This window comes from Sapajus apella, unplaced genomic scaffold (assembly GCF_009761245.1).
Source record: "Sapajus apella isolate SASKATOON/1434 unplaced genomic scaffold, GSC_monkey_1.0 scaffold362, whole genome shotgun sequence".
Taxonomy (NCBI): Eukaryota; Metazoa; Chordata; class Mammalia; order Primates; family Cebidae; genus Sapajus; species Sapajus apella.
This window is the reverse complement of record NW_022437302.1, coordinates 19,561-45,564: the sequence shown is the minus strand read 5'-3', so window position 1 is coordinate 45,564 and position 26,004 is coordinate 19,561. Positions and strand designations below refer to the sequence as shown.

Genomic DNA, 26,004 nt, shown 5'->3' with positions numbered 1-26,004 from the left:
GTTTTGGTTTTGCTTTTGCTTTTTTGTTGGTGATTTCTCTGTTTAAAAGCTTTTTTGGTGCAAGAAGGCTGTGAAAATCAGTGTGTTAGATAAGCTTCATTCAAACATGAGTTATAGTGCTGTTGGCCATGAGTATGTTAAATAAGCTGCCTTTAAACACAAACACACATAAAACAAAGTTACATATTGATTAATTAATGAAATAATTATGAACAGATGCTCATAGGAACTTAACCTTTTATTTCTCCTAGGAACAATGGTTTAGTATTCACTAATCCAGTATTCACAATGACTTTATAGAACATAACTCTTGTCAATAATGAGAAGTGACTGTGTTAGAACATCTTCTATCTTCTTTATTTCTCACTTTCTCTTTTTTATCTTCTATTGTTTTGTCTCTCTATGTAGCATAATAGATAATTTATTTTGTCTTAATTTCTGGTTCATTATTTGCCCTTCAGTAGCACCATATGACTACTGAAGCATTGAGTTTTAAACTTCAGTTATTTGTTTTGCTATAAGTTTTATTTGGTTTCTTTTTAAGTCTTCAATGTCACTTTTTAGAGTTTCCTATTCTCTGTAGATTTGATCTAGCTTATTTTTCATTTCATTAAAAATGGTAAGCCACCTCACAGTTATTTAATAGTCTGTATATGGTAATTCCACTATCTGAAGTTTTTGAGGGTCTGTTTTTATTGTTGGTTGTAGCCAGTGATTCTTGCTTTTTGGGTCTAGTTTTCTTGTGTGCTTGGTCATCTTTTATTGAGACAGGATGCTGCTCTCTTGCCCAGCTTGGAGTACAGTGACATGATGATGACTCACTGCAGCCTCAACCTCCTGTGCTCAAGTGATCCTCCTGTCTCAGCCTCTTAAGTAGCCAGGACTACACATGTGTGCCATCATGCCCATGCTTGGTTATCTTTGACCATGTGTTCCTCACTGCATTTAAAAATTATTTGTAAGAATAATTTGAGATCAAGGATAAAGGTTTCTTTCTCCAAACATATGTGTTTGTTTCTGTCAAGTACTTGGGGGTACCAGCAATATGGCATTTCCTTAAACCTAGCTCAAGCCTGGACGTTCTGTGAACAACCCAGAGAATCAGACTTGGGTTGTAATCCCATGTGAGGACAGTCCCAACTCTGGTTCATCCTTTTCCTGAAGGTGTAGCACTCTGGGGGTCCTAGCTTTTTGAGGGGAGGATCTCCTATTTGTGGGTGCTCCAAGCTTTGACTTCTTTCCTGATGCCACCTGCTCTGTGAATTATTCAAAGTGAAAGTTCAAAAATTTATGATTCTCAAGAACCCTTAGAGAAAATGTTTCTTTTGCTCTTATTCACCTCGCTGGTAAATATTTAACCTTTAATTCTGGCCTAGTAATTCCTTACCATCTTGTCAGGACTTGTATGCTTTTTTGTTTTTTTTTTTTTTCGAGATGGAGTCTTGCTCTGTTGCTCAGGCTGGAGTGCGGTGGCACAATCTTGAACTCCTAGCTTCAAGCAATCCTCCCCCTTTGGCTCCCCCAAAGTGCTGGGACTACAAGCGAGCCACCATGCCCTCTTCCTGGCTTAATTCCTCATCTTCTGTGTGTGATAACTCAAATGGGAGAAGACATATCTCCAGAAGGATAAGCAGTAGGTATAAGGCACAGGACACTTCCTCAGGTGAAAAAGTCCTGCAGAAACATAAAGTAACTCTAGTTCAACTACACACAGCTATTTTTGCAACAATTTCTATCACAAATCAAAACTCAGTTCATCAATCTAAAAGGGTCTTCATTCAAGTTGCTCCATAGTTTCCATCAAGAACAAAGGATAGGATTGAAGAACATTAAAAAAAAACCAAACAAATCAAAAACAAAGGGCAGGTACTTTCTTTCAATGTATGGAACTGAAGGACCCATTCAAGGGTTCTCTCCAACCCTCTCCCCTAAAAGGAGCAGCTGGAACTAAAGATAAATTCACATATCTACTTCCCAATCTTGATGCTTGTGCTTTTAAAATAATAGCTTTCTCAACTTTTATCCATCAATATTTCCCCCCAAAATTCTCAGAGCTCACATCCTAGACATCTTGCCAACTTTCCATCAAATCAGCAGATGCCAACTGCCGCTTTCCTCCAACTTTCCCTATCCCGACTTTGGGTAGTTTACATGGAACAAGAGTTAATGGCCTACAGTGCTGCCTTTCATAAAAGCTGCTTGCTACTAAATAGGTCTTGCCAGCATATTTGCTTATAAAAACAGGCACCTCTGTGGCAATATTTTATTTCTGTGATGCTTTTTCCATTTTATCAGGACACGCCAGAAATGTGATCATTTTGGTTGATGATCCTTAGTACAATGGACTCAACTGTTCAGCTTCAGCACACTTTGATCTGGTTTTTGACTGGCTAAGAACCTTAAGCTATTTTGACACATCAGTGAGACACTGAATCTCTTATGGAGAAGGCAGAGTAGGGCTTGAAGAAACAGTCTATTGGTTTTTAAATGTGAAAATTAGTGCTTATAGTCCAGCAAGTTTTTGTTTATCTTACAGAAATGCAAGATATCTCAAGAAAGTATCTTAAAAGATTACCTTTTAGAACAATTTGCTTTCCACCAGAAAATATGTATATTGAATGTGAATGTGAAATGGAGTGAAAGTGTCCGTGTATAATATAAAGTGCACCAGAAAGAGGAATGAATGGAGGAAGGGAGACAGCTATTCCTCAGGCAGAGGAAAAGAAGGAATAATTTATTTAAACCTTCCATCTGCCTCCTCACTTCTGTCCCCACAAGTTTATAGGGACAAGTAGTTGAGGATATACTAGGTTATGGCATAGTGTCAACTCCAAATCTTGGTAGCTTAACACAAGAAATATTTATTTGTCTCTCATATCCAATAGGTCTAAGGGACTTTCTAGCATGACTATAGCTATATGTGGCACCTAAGCTATTCAGCCTGATGGAGGCTTTACCATCCAGTAATTGTACCATTTTAAACACACGGTTGTTTTAAACTTGCTTGATGTAACATGGGAAGAAAGAGTTTGAGGCTTGGCTACGTGCTACCTTCTAACTGGGCACCTTTCTTCTCAATGCAACTAGACTCATCTCTCTAAAATGCAAACTGGTTCATGACACTCCCTTGCTTACAACTCTCACCGCCATTAGCGTAAAGTCCAAATTTTGATTCCATGGTTTGTAAGATTCTCTAATTATTTCTCTAGCTTCACTCCCCGTTAGTCCCCTATTGCCCTCTCGCGCTCTATGATCTTGCTATGCATTCTTTTTCTGGTTCTTGAATTGAGTGGCTTACCTCGCTGCTTTTGCTCAGACTGTTCATCCTGCCTGTGACACTCTTTCTCCACCTCATTCATCTGGCAAACTCCTATTTGTCCTGCGGGCTTCAGTTTACATGTCATTAGAGTCTCTCCCTTTGCCTCCTCAACCATGCTGCGGGTCCCTCCCCTGTGCTCCCATGGTCATCAGTGTTTCTCGTGTCACAGTGCTACCCTCGTAATATCATAATTAACAGTTTATTATCTCCCTCACTGCAATGTGAGGTTCATAGGAGCAGGGACTATGTCTGTCTTGTCCAATGCCCGTCTTGTCCAATGCCCAGCACATGGCTTAGCAAAATATTCGTGAACAAAAAACTAAGTAAAAGAATGACTGAATGGGCCAGGCAGGGTGGCTCACACCTGTAATCCCAGCACTCTGGGAGGCCATGATGGATGGATCATGACATCAAGAGACTGAAACCAGCCTGGCCAACATGGTGAAACCCCGTCTCTACTAAAACTACAAAAATTTGGGTGTTGTGGTGCATGTTTGTAGTCCCAGCTACTCAGGAGACTGAGGCAGGAGGATCACTTGAACCTAGGAGGCAGAGGTTGCAGTGAGTTGAGATCATGCCACTGCACTCCAGCCTGGCACAGAGCAAGATTCTGTCTTTAAAAAAAAGAAATGATTTAATGTCAGAAATACTGTATTTTCTGGTGTCAGGATTTTTCTGGTGCCTTGGCCTCCAATAAATTTGCCAGTCTCTCCTGAGAAAGAACTTGCACCTATCTTCTTCTTTGATATGTCCTAGGCATGCAGCACTATTTTCCATCAACACTTAGGGCAAGGCAGCAAATTAAGGGGTTGGAGGATGGGGCAGTTGTTCTTAGTGAGCTAGTGATATTGTCTGCATACTTCAAGGCTCTTCCTTTCTTTCCTCCCCTCCCTCCCCTCCTTCCCCTTCCTCCCCTTCCTCCCCTCTTCTCCCCTTCCCTCCCCTCTCCTTTCTTTTTGACCAGAGTTTCACTCTTCTTGCCGAGGCTGGAGTGCAGTGGCATGATCTCAGCTCACTGCAACCTCCACCTCCCGGGTTCAAGAAAGCCTCCTGCCTCAGCCTCCCCAGTAGCTGGGATTACAAGCACCTACCACCATGCCAGGCTCATTTTTGTATTTTCAGTAGAGATAGGGTCTCACCATGTTGGCCTGGATGGTCTCAAACTCCTGACCTCAGGTGATCCACCTGCCTTGGCCTCCCAAAGTGCTGGGATTACAGGCATGAGCCACTGTGCCTGGCCTATTTTTTTTTTTTTTCATATTTGTAATTGCAATTAAAAAAAAATCAGATCTTTTCCTCTCAAGTGGGCTGTAAATTCCATGAGTTCTGGGGTGCCATGTTTTCTTTTCTTTTCTTTTTTTTTTTTTTTTGAGGCAGAGTTTCGCTCTTGTCGCCCAGGCTGGAGTGCAGTGGTGTGATCATGGCTCCCTGCAAGCTCTGCCTCCCATGTTCAAGCGATTCTTCTGCCTCAGCCTCCTGAGTAGCTGGGATTACAGACACCCACCACCATGCCCAGCTAATTTTTGTAATTTTAGTAGAGATGGGGTTCCACCATGTTGGCCAGGCTGGTCTCAGGCTGGTCTCAAACTCCTGACCTCAGGTGATCCACCGCCTTGGTCTCCCAAAGTGCGGGGATTAAAGGCGTGAGCCATCATGCATGGCCTGGTGCCATGTCTTCTACCACTTTTGAAGACCTTCAAGTTCATTGGCCAAGTTCTGGGGAGCCATGTTTTCTTTTCTTTTCTTTCCTTTTTTTTTTTGAGGCGGAGTTTTGCTGCTTACCAAGTTTCTTAGCACTTGGTAAGCAGCAGCCCCAGGGACCAACTGACAGTTTGTGAGCAGGGAAATTGAATGTTTAGCTCACCTTGTCAGAGGTGGCAAAATTTGGCTATGCATTGGTTGCCCATGATTTTGAGGCGTATTGTCGAAGATAACAGGACTAGAAGTGTGCTCTGGCCCTTAGTTTAAGGGGTTAACCCTTGGGTTAAGGCATTGCCATAGGCTATTATAGGATTATTGCTGTGGGAATAAAGTTTCTTCCCAGGACTTTGTTGTTCATTTTAACATGTGAACATGCCAATTGAGTTTTGTTGGCAAATCCCACCAGCCACTTCTGAAAGAAAAACTGGAGCTTTACATCTCACAAAAAAAGACTACTCTTGTCCTGTTCTTGTGGGTGAATTTCTTTTTTCTTTCTTTTTTTTTTTTTTTTGAGATAGAGTCTCGCTCTGTTGCCAAGCACCAGGCTGGAGTGCAGTGGCGTGATCTCAGCTCACTGCAACCTCCGCCTCCTGGGTTCAAGCAGTTCTCCTGCCTCAGCCTCCTGAGTAGCTGGGACTTCAGGTGCGTGCCACCACACCCGGCTAATTTTTGTATTTTAGTAGAGATGGGGTTTTACTATGTTGGCCAGGATGGTCTCGATCTCTTGACCTCATGATCCACCTGCCTCGGCCTCCCAAAGTCCTGGGTTTACAGGGGTGAGCCACTGCACCCAGCCGAGGGTGAATTTCTTATTCTGCAGAATTAATGTCACTGATTTTACTGTTCTGATTATACTGTGCATTTCAGTCTTCTTTTTCTTGGGTTTGACTAACTATGGACCCTTTACAACTTGACCTAGAGAAACTGTCGATTAATGTATATGTTTTGCCTAGAAACACAGATGGGCAAGGTACAGTAAAAACTCAAAGTTGTGTGTATTAAGAGTTAACCTAAGGTTCAACACCAAGGTTCCAGAATTCTTTGGTAAATGTTCTGTAAATAAATATTTAGATGTGTTAAGAAATTCAAAGTTTAAAAAAGATTCTAAGCTGAATCCTTCTATAAATTAAATAATTCATGCACCGTGAATAAGTAACCCATAGTTTACCTGATTGAATAATTTGCATTTTCATATTGGATTTTTCTAAGATCAGGGACAATAATACTAAGAAATCACCTACGACATTTTTGTAGGTTTCATTCACCCACTCTCCAATATATACAGTTGTAAATCAGTGTTATAGACATTAGTGCTATTCAGCAAGTTTTTCTTGTTCTCCTTCATGGTAGGATTTAACTTTCTGGTCTCTTTGGGATTGGGTTGGGCAGTGTGAGTTGAGTGGTAATAATCTGTCACTTCTAGGCCAGAGCATTTCATTGTCAATGTGAGCCCTTCTGAAACCTTTTCTTCCCATTAGGCTGGGTCCATGAGTGATCATGATGAGCAGAGACCTATGCCAACTCATGATGGACGTGAAGACTAAATGAGAAATAAGTTTTTATTATCATGAGCCACTGAGATTTGAAGGTTGTTACCCTGGCAGATCCTAGCTTATCCTGATTGATACACCCAGGTATAGCATGGGCCATCCTTTCTGTCTTACAGTATGTATTCCTTGTCTCCATACTGATGTGGCTTGGATGCTTTGTCCCTCCAAATCTCATGGTGAAATATGACCTCCAATGTTGGTGGTGGGGCCTAGTGGGAAGTTTTTGGGTCATGGGAGTGGATCCCTCATGAATAACTTGGTGCCCTCCCTTTGGTAATGAGTGCATTCTTCCTCTGTTAGTTCATGGGAGAGCTGGTTGTTTAAAGGGAGCCTGGTACCTCTCTCCTCTCTTTCTCTCTCTCCATGTGACACACATGCTCCCCCTTCGCCTTCTGCCATCATAGTACGTTTCCTGAGGCCTCACCAGAAGTAGAGCAGATATTGATCCCATGCTTCTTGTACAGCCTACAAAACCATAAGCCAAATAAACCTCTTTTCTTTATAAATTACACAGACTGAGGCATTTATTTATGGCAATGAAAAATAGACTAACACACATACAGAAAAGAAGTCAGGGATGTTAAAGTCTGTTATGCTAGAGAATACATCTGTCAATCTACAGAGTCCCAAGGCTATTTGATGGCTTCAGTTAATAATGTACTTGGGAAGGACTAGTGCCCTCTCAATTCTATAACATCTCGAGTCCTGGAAGGTAATCAGAAAGGTGATAGCATTCCCTTCCAGATACTTTTCAATCCTTTCTTTTTCAGACCAAAGGCACACTAAACTACATGCAGATTTTGGAAAACAAAAGTTCAGGGACTATCAGAGTCATGATTCCCTTGGTGACTATTTTGCCAACAGACCCTGTACCACCTGCTGTGGCCACCTGAACTTAGGTGGGCTAATTAGAATCCTTCCCCAGAATTTTACATACTATTATAGGGCACAAATTATAAAGATATAGGTCCAAATCTGTTGAAAGCCCTCTTCCCTGCCCTGCATAGATAAAATGACGGTAGGTCAGGTGTGGTGGCTCATGCCTGTAATCCCAACACTTTGGGAGAAAGAGGTGGGCCGATTACTTGAGCCCAGGAATTACAGACCAGCCCGGGCAACATGATGAAACCCCATCTTTACAAAACATACAAAAAATTAGCCAGGCATGGTGGTGTGTGCCTGTAGTCCTGGCTACTCAGGAGGCTGATGTGGGAGGATTGGTTGAGCCCAGGAGGTTGAGGCTGCACTGCAGTGAGTCAAGATTGTACCATTGCATTCCAGCTTGGGTGACAGAGACCCCGTCTCAAAAAAAAAACAAAACAGAACAACAACAACAACAACAACAACAACAACAACACACACACACACACAAAAAAAAAAACCCAGAAAAAGAAAGAAAATGTGATGGCAGAGGAGGTGGGAAAGTAAATATTCTGAGAGCAGCAATGAGAAATGAAGATGTAGAGATAGTGAGTGAGAGTGAGCTAGGCTCGCTGTGTTACTGCCCTTTCATTCAGTCATCACTGAGGCCAGTGCCATCCTTGCCTTTATGCATTTTTGGTTCTTGAGTTCATAAATGTACTCCCCCACTCCCACTGCTTACTTGGCTTAAGCTAGTTCTGGTTGGACTTCTGCCACTTAACAATGAAATGAGTCCTGATTAATAAAGTGGTTTAAGCAACTCTTTAAAAAAAAAATTCTTATTTCAGTGTTTCTCAGCTATTTTCTATCATGACACAAGTGGAAAATGATATTTTACAGCACCCGGGGTAAACTAGAGGGGATTTGTGGGTGTCTACATGGGACTCACTGACAACATCCATTACTTTTTTATATCATCGACAGACATTCTCCAATTGAGTGCCCATATGACCATTCTGTTTTCACTTTCAGTATAGTATTTAATAATTATATGAGATATTCAGCGCTTTATTAGCCTTTGTGTTGGATGATATTTGCCCAACTGCAGGCTAATATAAATGTTCTCAGCACGTTTAAAGTAAGCTGATCTAAGCTATGATGCTTAATAAGTTATGTGTATTAAATGCATTTTTGACTTATTTTTAACTGATGGTGGGTTTATGGGGATGTAAATATCTGTAAGTTACCCCATAGTAATTATCTGTAATTATTATAATTAAAATAAATATGATATATTTAGTTGATTAATTTATTTTTTTGAGATGGAGTTTCACTCTTGTTACCTAGGCTGGAGTGCAATGGTGCAATCTCAGCTCATGCAACCTCCACCTGCTGGGTTCAAGTGATTCTCCTGTCTCAGCTTCCCAAGTAGCTGGAATTGCAGGTGCCCACCACCATGCCCAGCTAAATTTTTGTATTTTTAGTAGAGACGGGGTTTCACCACGTTGGCCAGGCTGGTCTCGGCCTCCTGACATCAAGCGATCCACCCGTCTCGGCCTCCCAAAGTGCTGGGATTGCAGGCGTGAGCCACTGTGTCCAGCCCAACATACTTTAAAAGATATTCAATTTTGTGTTAAACTTATAAATAAAATATTTTCAAAAATGTTTAATGAAAAACCTGAGCTTGCTTCTGTAAAATATAACTTTTTCTGTCCGTCATTGTGCTTGAAATGATTTCACACAGTTCCCTATCAAAGTTTTAATTATGACTACTTGTTTTTATTTCTTAAAATTTAATTTAATTTAAAATTTTTGTAGAGACAGGGTCTCCCTATATTTCTCAGGCTGGTCTTGAACTCCTGGCCTCAAGTGATCCTTCTGCCTCAGCCTCCCAAAGTTCTGGGATTATAGGCATGAGCCACCATGCCCAGCCCACTGATGACTTTCTGAATTTTTTATTATCACCATTGATAAGAAACTTTGTTCCCACAAGTAGGTGATAAAAACAACTTAAAACATGTTTGACAATTATTCCAAAACTGCAACAGTTGAATTTTTTAGACAACTGGTGGCTAGAGTAAAAAAATAAAAAAGTTTAATTTTTTGTAAATTCTATTTTTTTAGAGACAGGGTCTTGCTCTATTGCCCCGTTGCTCAGGCTGGATTTGAACTCGGGGGCTCAAGTGATCCTCTCGCCTCAGCCTCCCCAAGTAGCTGAGACTACAGTCACGTGCTACCAGGCCTAGCAATAATTGAAATATATTTTAAAAGTCCAACAGCTCTTCCTTTTCTTTCACTGATAAGCACTATGATGAAATATGTATGATAACACAAATGAATTCCAAATCCAATCCAATTTTTTTTTCTTTTTGGAGACAGTGTCTGGTTTTGTTGCCCAGGCTGTAGTGTGGTGGTGCAATCTCAGCTCACTGCAACCTCCACCTCCCAGTCTCCAGCCATCCTCTCACCTCAGCCTCCCAAGTACCTGGGAATACAGGTGCACACTACCACACCCGGCTAAGTTTTGTATGTTTTGTAGAGATGGGGTTTCGCCATGTTGCCCAGGCTGGTCTGAAACTCCTGAGCTCAAGTGATCCACCTGTCTCGGCCTCCCAAAGTGCTGGGGTTACAGGCATGAGCCACCGCGCCCAGCCCAAATCCAAATTTTTAAATGTGAAGCACCGTATTTCAAAATAATGATGTAATTTTCAGAACATACAGGCAGTCACCACATGGCTAACTTGGATGCCTCTGAGACAGCATATCAGCAGCAAACAGACATATGTGAAGATATGAATTTGGGGCCAGTACCCGGAGCGGGGCCTACTGGTATTTTCTCTCTTCATTCCCTCCACTAGTCTCAAATAGAAGACGTGTTGGTTGATCACCTCCTTAGGGATAGTCAGCATGAAACAGTGAAGCAGTGAGGGACAGAAGTTCCTTTAGTGCTGGTTGACTGTGGAGACTGGATGGCAAAATTCTACATTCTGTTCTACAGAGCCTGCCCTCTGCAAAAAAGCCCAACTAAGTTGCTAGCAGCTGGTGGTGATTGGCATGAAGGCTCTGGCTCCCTCAAGCTCTGCCTGACTGCCCCAAACCCTGAGGGAATCGATAATTCTTGCCCTACTTATAATCCATTGGCAGCACCCCAGCATAATAAGGCCCATTAATTGGGAAGCTCTGCTTTATTAAATCTTTCACTAGGCCGGGCGCAGTGGCTCACACCTGTAATCCCAGCACTTTCTGAGGCTAAGGCGGGCAGATCACCTGAAGTCAGGAGTTCGAGACCAGCCTGGGCAACATGGAGAAAGCCCATCTCTACTAAAAATACAAAATTAGCTGGGCATGGTGGCGCATGCCTGTAATCCCAGCTACTGGGGAGGCTGAGGCAGGAGAAACGCTTGAACCCAGGAGGTGGAGGTTGCAGTGAGCCGAGATGGCACCATTGCACTCCAGCCTGGGCAACAAGAGCAAAACTCCATCTCAAGTAATAATAATAATAATAACCTTTCACTGGAACTACACAGTGGGATGGGAGACAGGTTTGCCATTTTAGGCCTTCACAAGAGCAATGTCCCACACGCAGTCACACTCTCCCTCAGCCTCCCTCTCTAGAGTCCCTCTTCCTCAGGAAGCTATAGTCTCTTCTCCTCAAGACAAAGAGCTCTAGTGTGTTCTGGTTTCTTCGTCTAGAGGTAGAGGGAGGCTTGCTGCTACCTAGGCTTGGGGTCTTTGAGGCTGAGGCCTGTGGGTGTCGTGGTCGTTATTCCTTCTTTACCCCTAACGCCTGTGGAAGCTTCTGCTGTGCCAACGCAAGCCTCACTCACTAAAACATCAGCAATGGGGCTGGACTGCTGGACTCCTAGCAACGCTGTTGTAGTAACAGTGACAACAGCTGAAGGAAACACAGTCCTTAGGTGGACTGAGCAGGCTTCCAGATTTTTCTCCTTAAGGCAACAGAAGCCAGTTGTGACTGTCTGAAATGAGTATGCACTCCTGTGATTCACAGAGCTCTTGTGAGAGGGCGCACTCTAGAGAGGGAAGAAGCATATTCTGATGATAGCTAAGCGAAGGGCTAGGGATCATTTAATTAGAAAAATAACGGAAATTTGTTTTCCTTCGAGCTAGGTAAGTGGTATATGTATTTTTACACTTCAAATTTGTTCTTTCCTAAAATGTAATTGCCTCCAATGTTACTGGTGTCTGGCACAACTGGCCTTAACAAAAGGTAATGACATATTAAGCTAGTGAAACAAAGTGGGCTGTTCTCTCTGATAACCTTGCTTGTTGTAGACTTCAAATCTCATTCCAAACCTTGCTTTCCTGAGGAAGTGCTCTGCTAATTCCTGCTCTGGCAGCGTCTTTAATCCTGGGTGCCCTTGGAAAAGTGAACAAAACTTCCGAGGTTTTCGCATATTTGTCTGTTCAATTTTGTAGTGAATCACTCAGCTTGCTTAGCTGCTCCTCCTCCTATGCCTCTGGTCTGCCTGAGGAACACGAAGAAAAGAGCCAAGTACAAAGGAATGTTGGAAACAGGGTCGGGCCCTGGGAGTTGCCTTCTTTTCTTCTCCCTGGAATTAAAAATATCATTTAGGTCATGAAACTGCTGCCTGGGTTAACAGCCAAGTCCTTGTCTACCCGCAGCTGTGCTGGCATTTCAGCTGACCAATCTTGCTATTTATTCCTTGTTAACTCTTACTTTTCCTCCTCTAGGCTCCCCTAAGCACTTTAAGCTTTTCCCTTCATAGCACTTACCACTCTGCTTATTTCTAGTGTCTTTCACACTACACTAAAAAGTCCATGAGGGCAGGGTCTATGTCTACCTGATTTTTCACTATGTCCCTAACATCTAGCCCAGGGTTTGCCTGGCATAAAGCCAGCAGACAATAAATATTTGCACACATAAACAAAACTCTATTTGGCTTGGGGACCTGAGCAATTATTTTCTTTTCTCTAAGCCTCAGTTTCCCTATCTGTAAGATGAGGGCTCTATAGATATTCTTCAAGGTCCTTTTTAGTACGTACTGACATTTTATGGTTTACTTTCCTCAAACCTCAATCCATTCTCAGTAACATTTCTCACTGATGTCTTCATCTTCCACTTTGATGATAACAATATTGGCCCAAGTGAGATCTTGAGATATATCCTGACCATTTCTAAATTATTTTGCATAGCCACCTCTTCTGTCTTCGATTACCTCTTGTTTCGAGGAAGAAAGATTTCTCCATTCATAATTCCTGGCCTTCCCCTCTGTCTTCCTCTGGGATCTTACCTTCACTCATTCATTCAACAAATATTTGTTGAGCACTTACTATGTGCCAGGTGCTATACTAGGTACCCAGAATAGAACTATAGGCAAATCTAATCCCTGCTATTCAAGAGTTTATACTCTTCCTCTATAATATCTCTGCAGATGCTCTCAAATCTTTATCTTCAACCTGGATACTTTTCCAAAGCTTCAAACTGTAATGTTCCAAGTTTCTTTTGGCCATCTCCGTATGGATGTCTCATCAACCCCTCGTATCATTTGTAGCATATCCCAAACTAAACTGTTCTCATTAAACTGTTTTTTCTTCTTGTTGATAGTCTTACTTTAGTTAATGATTCTATCATGGTCTGAGCCACTGATATTTGAGACCCTAGAGTCTTAACTGCTTTCTTTAGTTTTGCTGTCTGTACAAGGCTGAAATGGCTTTCCAAAAGATACCTACATCCTAATCTCTGGAACCTGTGACTGTTACCTTATATGGAAAAAAGAACTTTGCAGATGTGATTAAGACTCTTGAGATGGAAACATTATTCTGGATGGGCCTGTGGACAAGCGTCCCATAAGGACAAGCATCTTTATTAGGGAGAGGTAAGCGCATTTGACACGGAAGAGGAGAAGGCAATGTGACTATGGAGGCAGACACTGTAGTGATGGCCAAGGAATGCTGGTAGCTACCAAAGCTGAAAGAGGCAAGGAATAAATTTTCCCCTGGAGCCTCCAGAACTGGCCCTGCTGACGTCTTGATTTTAGCCCCAGAAGACTCATTTTGAACTTCTGGCCTCTAGAGCTGTAAGATAATAAATTTCTATTTTTAGAGATAGAAATTTAAAGATCTTTCTATTGTTTAAACCCAGTAAGTTGATGATAATTTATTATAGCAGTCATAGGAAGTTAATACATGGTCCTCCCTCAAATCAGTTGCCAAGTCCTTTTAAGTCTACTTCCACAGTGTCTTCCAGATCCATTCTCCACTTACCACCTCTACCATTACTGCTCTAGTTCAAGCTCTCATCACATTACCTGGTGTTACCAAAGTAGCTTTCTAAAAGCGAAGTGTGGTTCCTAGCTGGTATAAGACCTTCCATAGTTTGTCCGTAAACTTCTGCTTGAACACTTCCAGTGATGAAGAGCTTCCTGCTTATGAGGCGATCCATATGATTATTAACTCAAGTTGTTTGAAAGGTATTCCAGCAGCTTCTTTCTATTAGGCCTAGTTCCACCCATGAGGCTCTTGTTGGGTTCCAGCCTCTACTTCTGTCTTCCCTGTGGAGTTACCTTCGGTAGGCTGAGCTGCATTTCCTGGAATTGTCTTCCTTTTATGTTTCCTGTTAATGGGGGCCACAAGAGAGATTCTTGTGTGAGATTTGAAAGGCAGAAGCAAAACAGCAGCCATTTTGCTACCCAGAGTAGGTGTTTAGAAATTGACCCATTATCATGGTTTCTGCACTAATCACCATCCTCATGAGTCTACTAGATGCAGTCAGATTGGCACTGGGTGCAATAGCAAATAAAGACGTGCAGTAAAGAGGCCTGATCACTCCTTTGGCTCGGATGATATGCATATCTGAATGCAGTCTAGTGAATCCAGACCACATTTAGGAACATGGCAGCGATAGCTTCATGATGACTGCTGGGCTCACTTCTACCCAGAGCCTCACTAACCCCACAAAAAAGCCTAGACATTTGTTTCACGGGGTTTTCTTGAAGCTGTTTTGGCGTGGGGGTGAGGGCGGTGTACCAGCAGCAAACCACTTGGGCCTGGGGGGAACATCGTAGACCACACCAGCATATTTGGATGGATATGCTGTCCAGCAATGGCAATTATAGAGAAATTTTAAAAAATCAACAAAAAAAGATAATAAAAACCCATATAAGCTGTGGAGAAAGACTTATTGACAGGTGCAAAAAATAAATCATCTTTTGCAAATCAGAACTCATTGTTCAATATGAGTTTTGATACATTGAAGAAGGAATATTATGAAAAGCAAATGAAAAAAAAACCATAATTCCACTCTCCTGAGGCAATGACTGTTAACATTTTGGGTACAACATAGTTTATGTTCTAAGTTTAAGCCTGACTCTGTCAATGCTTTTTGACTTGGGCAAGTGTTAAATTTTTCCAGCCTCAATTTCCCCATCTGAAAACTGAGATAATAACGCCAGCCTAGCAGAGCTGTTGTGAAGTTCTGATAAGATACTTTATGTAAAGCACATAACCTGTAGTTGCTCTCAAAATTGTAGCCATTATTATTTTACAAGGTGTATTAGTCTGTTCTCATGCTGCTGATAAAGGCATACTTGACACTGGGTCATTTATAAAGAAAAAGAGGTTTAATGGACTCACAGTTCCACATGGCTGGGGGAGGCCTCACAATCATGGCAGAAGGTGAAAGACATTTCTTACATGGTGGCAGGAAGAGGGAATGAGAACCAATCGAAAGGACTTTCCCCTTATAAAACCTTCAGATCTCGTGAGACTTATTCACTACCATGAGAACAGTATGGGGGAAACCACCCCATGATTCAATTATCCCCCACCAGGTCCTTCCCACAGTATGTGGGAATTATGGGAGCTACAATTCAACATGAAATTTGGGTGGGGACACAGCCAAACCATATCACCAGGTTATTTCAATTCCATATAACAGTCCTAACCACTCTTCTGATCTTTCTCATGATGATTTTCTTCCTTAACTAAAAAAGAGTGGAAATATAGATGGAATAAGATTGGCCACAAGTTGATAATTGTTGAGAACGAGGGTTCATTTTACTATTCTTTCTTACTCTCTCTCTCTCTCTCCCTCTCTCTGTGTGTGTGTGTGAATTTTCTACGTTAAAATGTTTCTAAACAACAACAACAACAACAAAAAACCCACACACACACACAAAAAAGAAATAAAGAAGACTTACATGTTTTTGTCCCAATCTCTTGTTATAAACTTGTTTTCTTTGGTTTAGGACCCTGTAAGTTGGACTTGCAAATATAAACTGGAGCCTATTTGAAATGCAACTGCATGCATGAGCCACTACTTTTAGGTCACACTGTTTGTGGATAATGAGATGAATGGGTGACTTTCCTCTAAAAGGGCATAAAAATCTATGGGAGGTGGTAGGGACAGTACAGAGATCTGTGCAGAGAAGCTAATGTGGCAGTGACCTGACAATACTGTTGAGTAGTTCTTGCTTTTTAGACCCTCTGGTACTGGCTAGTTGATCTTCTTCTGCCTCCCTTCCATCCTGTGGGCTTCTCCCTACTAGATGCTGAGGACCTACCACTAACTTTTCAGGAATTTTGTGAGCTAGATGATGTTGCACTGGGAGCTTACAGTTGGCCATGGTGGGAATATTTATATGATGGAAATCAGCAAACATTATAAATCAGATTTTTTTGCTGTTGTTCTGAAGAGCTGGTTGCTAAACATCTACCAGTGCATCACCAATCATACCATTCCAATAAGTTCCCTTTTTCCTCAAATGAGCCAGAGTTGGATTCTGCTACCCTTTTCCTAGCTTCTCCAAGTAAAAGAATTAGTAATGAGTATACTTCAGAGAGAGAGAGAAGAGTTTATTGCTGCTGCTACTGCTTCTAAGTGCTATTTGTGGCATGGGGCTCTTTTTAAGTCAATGACTCCACAGATACTGATAAAATGCTTAATTTCCCTTTCTAATTGTCAAATAGCTTTTTGGGGAACTGTAAGTGACACATACCAGCACTGGAGGTCTCAGAGAAGACAAAAGCTACCATAGCCTCTACCTGAATGCCTCCAACTCCATACATTCCACGGTTTCATAACAAGACTCTCACCTTCTCTTCTTCACTTTTCACTGAGATAGAGGACTGGATCAGCTGCAATTGACCTCTTGCAGATTTTTCAGATTTAGTGGTTCATTGATTCCCATTGTCATTTCAAGTTTTCCCTCTAGTTTTGGAATCATGTTTTCTTTTGGCCTTAAGGAAACCTAGGTTGTGGACTGTGTCACTAACTCACCACATCAACTTGGGCAAGTCTTATCTCTTAAAGTTGTGATCCGTACATTCACTCTGGGCTCCGGCATTCTCTAACTATGCCTGTTGTTGTTGCTTGGGTAATGGGACTACCATCTATTCCCTTATCCCAGTTGTATTAATGTGGTTTAAAACCCTTTCTTGGTCCAGTGTTGTGGCTCACACCTGTAATCCCAGCAGTTTAAGAAGCCAAGGCAGGAGGATCACTTGAAGCCAAGAGCTTGAGACCAGCCTGGGCAACATAGGGAGACCCCTGTATCTACAGAAAATAAAAATAAAAAACAGCCAGGTATGGTGGTATGCCTGCAGTCCCAGCAGCTTGGGAGGCTGAGGTAGGAGGATTGCTTGAGCACAGAAAGTCAAGGTTACAGTGAGCTGTAATCGCACCACTGCACTCCAGTCTGGGCAACAGAGGGAGGCCCTATCTAGAAAACAAGCAAGCAAACAAACAAAACTCCTTTTCTTAAATAATTTTTTTAATTAGATGATTTTTTTGAATTAGATGGATTCATTCCTGTTTCAAAGGTTTGATAACACAGAGTTAAAATGTGAGATTCCGTCATTCCTTCCCCATTCCCATTTCTCTTTTTAGAGGTTACTATCGTTATTAGTTTGTGTATTTCTTTCAGGTCTCTTAAAATGCATTTACATATATACATAAATACATATATGTGAATATAGTACACACTCGGGTAAATGGGATCATACTATATATCTTGACTTCTGACTTGATTTCATGGGCTGAATCTGAGGAGACTGAGCCAGAAGAATACTGGAGAAGGGGATTCATCCCCAATTTCCCCACTTCCCTGTATGTGGCTACCTGCAGTGTTCTTGTCTGATTTTGCCCTTCCCTCCAAGCCCCAAACTCCTTCAGTTCCCAACACTATAAGATAAGAAGATTAGTCCTCCTCATCTGAGACTTGAGTGGAGGAAGAAGCCAATTGTGAATTACGTAAGTTGGAACGTTACTACAGGATGTACATTGCAGGGTTCTGTGGTGCCGTAATTTACTTAACACCTCCCTATTGAGCATCTGTTTGTCTTTAGGTTTTTCATTATTACAGTCCTGCAAAGAACATCTTTGTAAATACATATTGTGCATATGGGTGTTCATAAGTTGAATTCCTTGAGAAAAAGTCAAAAGGAATGAACACTGAAAAGTTTAAGAGACTCTGCCAATTGCATACTGAAAGTTCTTATTTTATCTACCACCAGCAGCATGTGACTTTTTATTTCCTCACATATTGTCGATATTAGATATTCTCAATCTTTTCAATTTTTGCTAATCTGATGGACCAAGAATAATCTTTTAATCAGCATCTCCATCAATAACTAGTAGGTTAAACAGCTATTTGTGACAATTGGTCATCTTTTTTCATCATAAGAAATTACCTAGTACAAGCTTGTCCAACCCATGGCCTGCAAGCTGCATGCAGCCCAGAATGTCTTTGAATGTGGCCCAACAGAAATTCATAAACTTTCTTAAAACATTGTGAGTTATTTTGTGATTTTTTTTTTAGCTCATCAGCTATCATTAGTGTTAGTGTATTTTGTGTATGGCCCAAGACAATTCTTTTTCTTCCAGTATGGCTCAGGGAAGCCAAAAGATTGGACTAGTACAATGTCAGAATAAGGAGGTTGGGTGCAGTGGCTCATGCCTGTAATCCTGGCACTTTGGGAGGCCGAGGCGGGCAGATCATTTGAGGTCAGGAGTTCGAGACTAGCCTGACCAGTATGGTGAAACCCCGTCTCTACTTAAAAAAACTACAAAAATTAACCGGGCATGGTAGTGTGCACCTGTAATCCCAGCTACTTGGGAGGCTGAGGCACGAGAATTGCTTGAACCCAGAAGGTGAGCCAAGATTGCTCTACTGCATTCCAGCTTGGGTGACAGAGCGAGACTCTGTCTCAAACAAACAACAAACGTATCAGATTAAGGAACTTCAAAAGTTAATTGCTTCATAAAAGCAATGAATAAACTGGCAAAAACTGTCAGAATCAACTTTTTCAGAATTCTGGAAACTAATAAAAACCTTACAGTAACCAGAGGAATTCTTAATCAAGAAAATATATTTGGATCTCAGTAAGAGAACTTTGTGGCCAGGGTTGGCAGTGGTTTTGAAGACAATAGCCCTCACTCTTGGAATGAATACCCAGCACTGGAGAAAGTAGAACAGGGATTATACTCAAAGAATCCTGGTGGATTGTTTTGACCTGACTGGTGACTCCCTTGAGTATAGACTCAAAGGACTTGCCTTTATTTTATCTAACTTGGAAATCTCCCAGGGTTGAGATGTCTACTCTGGGAGTGTTTGCCAAAAATATTTAAGGGCAAATGTTTTAGGTGTTCCCACATGGGGAGGAATAACACTTGAGGCAAACAATAGAAAACCAAAAAGCTTGGGAGGAGAGGCTGGAAAGTGAGATGCTTTAGGGAATAAGGGCTTTGAAAACATCTACATATTCTTGGAAATCTGAATGGCCATACATATGTCCAGGGCTTTGCATATGCTTAGGAAAGAACTGAGAAGGCCATAAACTCTCACCTCTGATTTACCTCCAGGCTCTGTGCAAGAAGGTAGTATAGGCTCAGGCAGAGTTTTAAACTGCCTGACTGAGTGTTGAAGATGTACCCCAACATAAACGGAACTTCTCAGCAAAGACTGAAATATTGTGTGTGTGTGTGTGTGTGTGTGTGTGTGTTTTGTTTGTTTGTTTCAGGCATGTCAGGAATTCTTTGTTGAATCACTGGCTGAGCACTAATTATATAGAAGAAGGAATCCAGTGGCCACACATGACAAAGAATACAGAATTTACAGAATTAGTTTAGAAAAGCCATTAAACAAACAACAAACCATGTGGAGGGGGGGTGGATTTGATTTTTAGAGTTGCCACATTCTAATATTCAAAATGTCCACTTTTCAAAAAAAAAAAAAAAAAAAGGAGGCATGCAAAGAAACAAGGAAGTGTGCCTGTATGCGGAAAAAATAAATCAATAGAAATTGTTCACATGGAGGCCCATACATAGACTTACTCAACAAAGCCTTTTAATTAACTATTTTAAATATGTTTAGAGATCTATGGAAACCATGAGTGAAGAACTAGAAGAGATCAGGAGAATGATGTCTCACCAAATGGAGAATATCCAATGAAAATTATAAAAAAGAAATTGAATAGAAATCCTGAAGTTGAAAAATGCAATAACTGAAACAAAAAAATTCATAAGAGGGGTTCAGCAGCAGAATTGAGCAGGCAGGACAATGAAACAGCAAACTTCAAGATGTGTCAATTGGAATGATCCAGTCCAAGGACCAGAAAGAAAAAAAAAGTGAAGAAAAATGAATTGAACTAAGGGACCTGTGGGATACTATCAAGAATATCGACATAAGCATAATGTAAACTCCAGGAGAGAATAAGAGACAGGCAAAGAAAGAATTTTTGAAGATATAATGGCCAAAAACTTTGAAAACTTGATGAAAGACATTACTTTTTGCCTCTATATAGCTCAATGAACTCCAAGAACGATTAAACTCAAAGACATGCACACCAACACTTATCATAATCAAATTACATAAAGCCAAAGAGAATAATGAAAGCACAAAGAGAAACAACTCATTATACACAAAAGATCCTCAATAAATATTAACAGCTAATCTCTCATTAGAAACAATGGAGGTCATAAGACAGTGGGATGATGTATTTAAAGTGTAGAAAGAAGAAAACCCTGCCAATCAATTCTATATTCAGCAAAACAACCTTTCAAAAAGGGAGAAACTAAGACATTCCCAGTTAAACAAAAACTGAAAGAGTTCACTGCTGTTAGACCTTCCCTACAAGAAATGCTAAAGGGGATCCTTCAGGCTGAAATTTAATTGCCATACATAGTAACTCAGCAACTGCATGAAAAACAAACCAAAACACCATTAAATATAACGATATGGGCAAAAATAAAAGTCAGCATTAATGTGTCTTTTGTTTATAACTCCTCTTTTTTCCTATATGATTTAAAAGACAAATGCTTAAAGTATAAATTATAATCTATGTTGGTGAGTACATATTGCATAAAGATGTAATTTGTGATAACAGTTTCAGAGTGGGATGGAGCTATACAAGGTTTTTTTTAAGCTAAATTTTCTTTTTATTGTAGTAAGAACACAACATGATCTACCTGCTTGATACATTTTTAAAATGTACAATACATTATTGTTGACTATGGGCACAATGTTCTACAGCAGATCTCTAGAGTTTATTATTCATTTTGTTTAGCTGAAACTTTAAGCCCATTGATTAGTAACTCCCTACATCTACCTTCCCCCTGCCCCTGGCAACCACCATTTCACTCTTTTTTTGGTGCCAATTTTTAATACAGTTGTATTCAAGACATTGCATTTTCCACTTACAATACAGTGCTTATAAAGTTCAATGCTATTTTCTTCCTCTGTGCACATGTCCCATATTCAAGTATTGAGATTATCCAGTAATTTACTATAGCAGCTGAACTTTAAAACTGCCATAGAATTTGCTGTCAATTTGGGTCCTTCAAAGTTTTAACTGCTTTTAGTTAAAGCTTTGGAACAGTGTTATTATCTATACTTAGGCTAGGTTAATCAACCTCTTCAATGGCAGGCACTGAGGAAGCAACACTAGAGGGAGGAGTTCTGCCATCAGGGAAGCCCCCAGACGTTCCTTCAAACATGTCTCCTGTACTCTGATACAGCTTGGTAACGATGGGGTTGCAGACTTCCTCCAGCTCTTTCTGCTGATGTTTAAATTCTTCCTTCTCTGTAGTACCATTCTTATTGAGCCAGTTGCTAATTTCATTACACTTGTCAAGAGTCTTCTGTTTATCCTCATCATTGTCCTTCTTATGCTTGTGCTTGGACTCAGTAATAAAATGGTGGACGATTTGCTTGTTGAAGTCTTCTCCATCTAACTCCACCTAAGTGGGTGTCTCCAGCTGTATATTTGACCTCAAAGATTATATCCTCAATAGTGAGGATTGACAGATCAAAAGTGCCACCTCTTAGGTCAAAGATGAGCACATTTCTTTCTGTTTCAACCTTTTTGTCTAAGCCATAAACAATAGCAGCAACAGTTGGCTCATTGACAATTCTTTTTTTTTTTTTTTTTTGAGATGGAGTCTTGCTCTGTTGCCCAGGCTGGAGTGCAGTGGCACAATCTTGGCTCACTGCAACCTCCACCTCCCAGATTCAAGTGATTCTGGTGTCTCAGCCTCTCGAGTAGCTGAGATTACAGGTGCATACAACTATGCCTGGCTAATTTTTGTATTTTTAGTAGAGATGAAGTTTCGCCATGTTGGCCAGACTGGTCTCAAACTCCTGACCTTAGGTGATCTGCCTGCCTCAGCATCCCAGAGTGCTGGGATTACAGGTGTGAGCCACCACACCTGGACTTGATAATTCTAAGTACATTGAGACTAGCAATGGTTTCAATATTCTTGGTAGTCAGATGTTGAGAATCATTAAAATAAGTTGGCATTGTGACCACAGCATTGGTAACAGTCTTCTCAAGGTAGGCTTCTGCAATTTCTTTTGTTGTTGTGAGACCATAAATGACACCTGCTCTGGATGGAAACTTTTTGTCTATTACTTGTGTTCTACTTGGACTTTGGGACTACCTGCATCATTCACCAGCAAGAAGGACCAATGCTTCATATCAGACTGGACAACAGCATCATCAAATCTGCTTCCAATGAGATGTCTAGCATAAAAAATCTTGTTGATGGGGTTCATTGCAACTTGGATTTTTGTGGTATCACCAATTAGTCATTTGGTATCAGTAAAGGCAACATAGCTTGGGGTGGTTTGATTTCCCTGATCATTGGCAATTATCTCCAATTTTCTGTGCTAAACAACATCCATACAAGAGTAGGTGGTGCCAAGATCAATATGAACTGCAGGTCCCTTAGACATAGTTACTTGTGTGTAGGTTTGGCGTGGCTTGCAAGGAATACACACGTATCTCAAAGGCTGCCACCATGTTCAATGAGCCATTTCACTCATTGATTCTGTGAATTTGACTATTTTACATACATCATATAATGGGATCATGCTTTATTTATTTGTCCTTTAGTGATTGGCTTATTTTATGCAGTATAATGTCCTCAAGGTCTAATCATGTTGTCACATATTGTAGAATTTCTTTTTTAAAGGCTGAATAGTATTCTACTGTAAGTATATATCACATTTTCTTTATTTGTCTGTTGATGGTCATTTAGGTTGTTTCCACATCTTGGCTATTGTGAATAGTGCTGCAATGAACACAGGAGCGCTAATATCTTTTTGAGATTCTGATTTCAATTCTGTTAGATAAATACACATAAGTGGGATTGCTGGAGCATATGGTAGCTCTATTTTTAGTTTTATGAGGAAACTTCTACTGTTTTCCATAGCATCTGCATCATTTTGCATTCCCACCAATAGTATACAAAGGTTCTTTTGATTACTCCCAATCCACAACAACACTTGTTGTCTTTTTTGTTTATTTGTTTAGGAGACAGGGTCTTTCTCTGCCACCCACGCTGGAGCTCAGTGGCATGATCATAGCTCACTCCAGCTTTGAATTCCTGGGCTCAAGCAATCCTCCTGCCTCAGCCTCTTGAGCAGCTAGGGCTACAGGTGGGTGCCACCACACCTGGCTATTACATTTTTTTTTGTAGAGACAGGGTCTTACTATGTTGCCCAGGTTGGTCTTAAACTCCTGGTCTCCAGTGAGCCTCCTGCTTTGGCCTCCCAAAATACTGGGATTACAGGCATGAAGCTACCATACCTAGTTGGCAATGGTTTCTTAAGTATGAAACCAAAAGCACAAGGAACAAAGGGGGAAAAAAGATAAATTGGACTTCATCAAAATTTAAAACTTTATGCTTTAATAGACCCATCAAGAAAGTGAAAAGATAGCCCATAGAATGACGGAAAATATTTGGAAATCTGTTAACATTCTAGAATCTCAAATACATATAAAATTACAACTCAACAACAAAAAACAACCCAATCAAAATGAACAAAAAAAGAGGCATTTTTTCCAAAGAGTATATAAAAATGGACAATAAGTGTATGAACAGATGTTTAACATCGTTAGTCAATAGGAGAATATGAATAAAAACCATAATGAGATACTAATTCTCTAGCATGGCTGTAATTTTTTAAAAAGTGAAAATAAATTTTGTCAAAGATTTGGAGAAATGAGAACCCTCACACATTGTTGGTGGGAATGTAAAATGGTACAGCTGTTGTTGAAAAGTTTATTAATTTCTCAATAAATTAAACATAGAATTACCATATAGCAATTTCACTCCTAGATACATACCTGAGAGAACTGGTAATATACATTCACACAAAAACTTGTACACAAATAGCGTTACTCATAGCATCCAAAAAGTGAAAGCAACCCAAATTTCAATTATTCAGCTGTAAAAAGAATGACATAAAGATACATGATACAATGTGGATGAAACCTAAAAACATTATGCTAAGCGAAAGTAGCCAGAAACAAAAGGTCATATATTGTATGATTCCATTTACATGAAATGTTCAGAATAGGTAAATACATAGAATTATGGAGATTGTAGATTTATTTGAAATGTAGATTAATGGTTGCCAGCAGCTGGTGATGGGGAGGAATGGGAGTGACTGCTTAATGTGTATAAGGTACCTCTGGAGTGATTAATGTTCTGGAATTAGATATTGGTGATGGTTGCATAATATTGTGAATGTATATATTTCTATTATTTGGTTGGTGTTTTATTTGTAGGAACTCTTTATATGTGGTGGATATCAAATTCTTTTTTTTAATATGCTGCAATTATTTTTCTTTCAGTCTTTGCCTGTCTACTAAATTTCTTTGTGTTATCTTTTTCTGTACAGAAGTTGAAAATTTTTACATATTGTGATCTATTAATGTTTTTCCTTATGGCTTTTGAATTTGAAATTTAAGAAGATATCTCCCACTCCAACATTATAAAAATGTTTCCAGTGTTTTCTCTAATGCTGCTGAGCTCTTTTTTTTTTTAATAAAATTTTTTTTTTTTTGAGGCAGGGTCTCACGGTGTCTCACAGGCTGGAAGTAGAATGGCATGATCTCGGCTCGCTGCAACCCCTGCTTCCCAGACTCAAGTAATCTTCCTACCTCAGCCTCCCAAGTAGCTGGGACCATAAATGTGTGCCACCAGGCCTGGCTAATTTTTTGTATTTTTTGTAGAGACAGGATTTCACTATGTTGCTCAGGTTCGTCTTGAACTCTTCAGTTCAAGTGATCTGACCAAGTTGGCCTCTCAAAGTAGTGGGATTACAGGTGTGAGCCACTGCGTCTGGCCTGAGCTTTTATTTTTAAATGAAGGTTTTAAAAGCATCTAGAATTTTTTGTGCTTTGGGCATGAAATGAGAGTTTAACTATTTTTTTCCCAAGTAGTGCTATACAATTTATTAAACATTTCATGTTTTCCCTACCAATTTGAATTATTATCAGTATCATATTTTGATAATAACATTGAAAATGCAGTAGTATTTGGCAGTTAGGTCTTTCAGAGATTCCTGTGTAATGATTGATGGTTATTATGGCCTATTTTATTTTAATTATAAACATACTAAAATAATGCAACTTATCTCTAAGCAGTTATTTTAACTATTTTTCCCTGGAAGGCATTTTTGTGAAATCATTTCGTTGTCTCATCAATTTTGATGGTGGATACATTCATCTGCTCAGGATGCCATAACAAACTACTATAAAGCAGGAGGCTTACACAACAGAAATTTATTTTCTCACAGTAATGGAGACTGGAAATCCACTATCACGTTCCAGCAGGGTGGGTGTCTGATGAGTGCTCTCCCCCTGGGTTGCAGACAGCTGCCTTCCCTCTGTGTACTCACATGGCCTTCTTGGTGTGCTTGTGTGGAAAGAAGGGAGAAGGGGAGGAGAAGCGAGGGAGAACAGCATTCTCTAGTGTCTATTCTTATGAGGACACTAATCGTATCAGATTGGATAAACTCTAAGGCAATACTTCAATACATTACTTAGTAATTTTTCTTACTAAGTACTTACTTTCGACGTATTTTCTTTTAAGTTCCTTCTTAATGCTTAGAAAAATTCCTGGCTGGGCGTGGTGGCTTACTCCTGTAATCCCAGCACTTTGGGAGGCAGAGGCGGGTGAATCACCTATGGTCAGAAGTTCGAGACCAGCCTGGCCAACATGGTAAAACCCTGTCTTTACTAAAAATACAAAAATTGGCTGGGCATGGTGGTGGGCACCTGTAATCCCAGTTACTCGGGAGGCTG

The 26,004-nt window shown here is 40.4% G+C and overlaps 1 long non-coding RNA gene and 2 pseudogenes across 1 annotated transcript; 1 reads left to right on the top strand and 2 right to left on the bottom strand.

The window, feature by feature from the left end:
• Positions 1-3,649: 3,649 nt before the first annotated feature.
• On the bottom strand, positions 3,650-10,795 carry LOC116545756. Its single transcript, XR_004266432.1, has 3 exons — positions 10,763-10,795; positions 7,081-7,085; positions 3,650-3,783 (listed from the first exon to the last, which is right to left on the bottom strand). It is a non-coding gene; the product is annotated as an uncharacterized LOC116545756 (long non-coding RNA).
• Positions 10,796-14,574: 3,779 nt separating this feature from the next.
• LOC116545757 lies at positions 14,575-14,678 on the top strand (annotated as a pseudogene).
• A 6,635-nt stretch (positions 14,679-21,313) lies between these two features.
• On the bottom strand, positions 21,314-22,664 carry LOC116545755 (annotated as a pseudogene).
• Between the last annotated feature and the right edge of the window lie 3,340 nt (positions 22,665-26,004).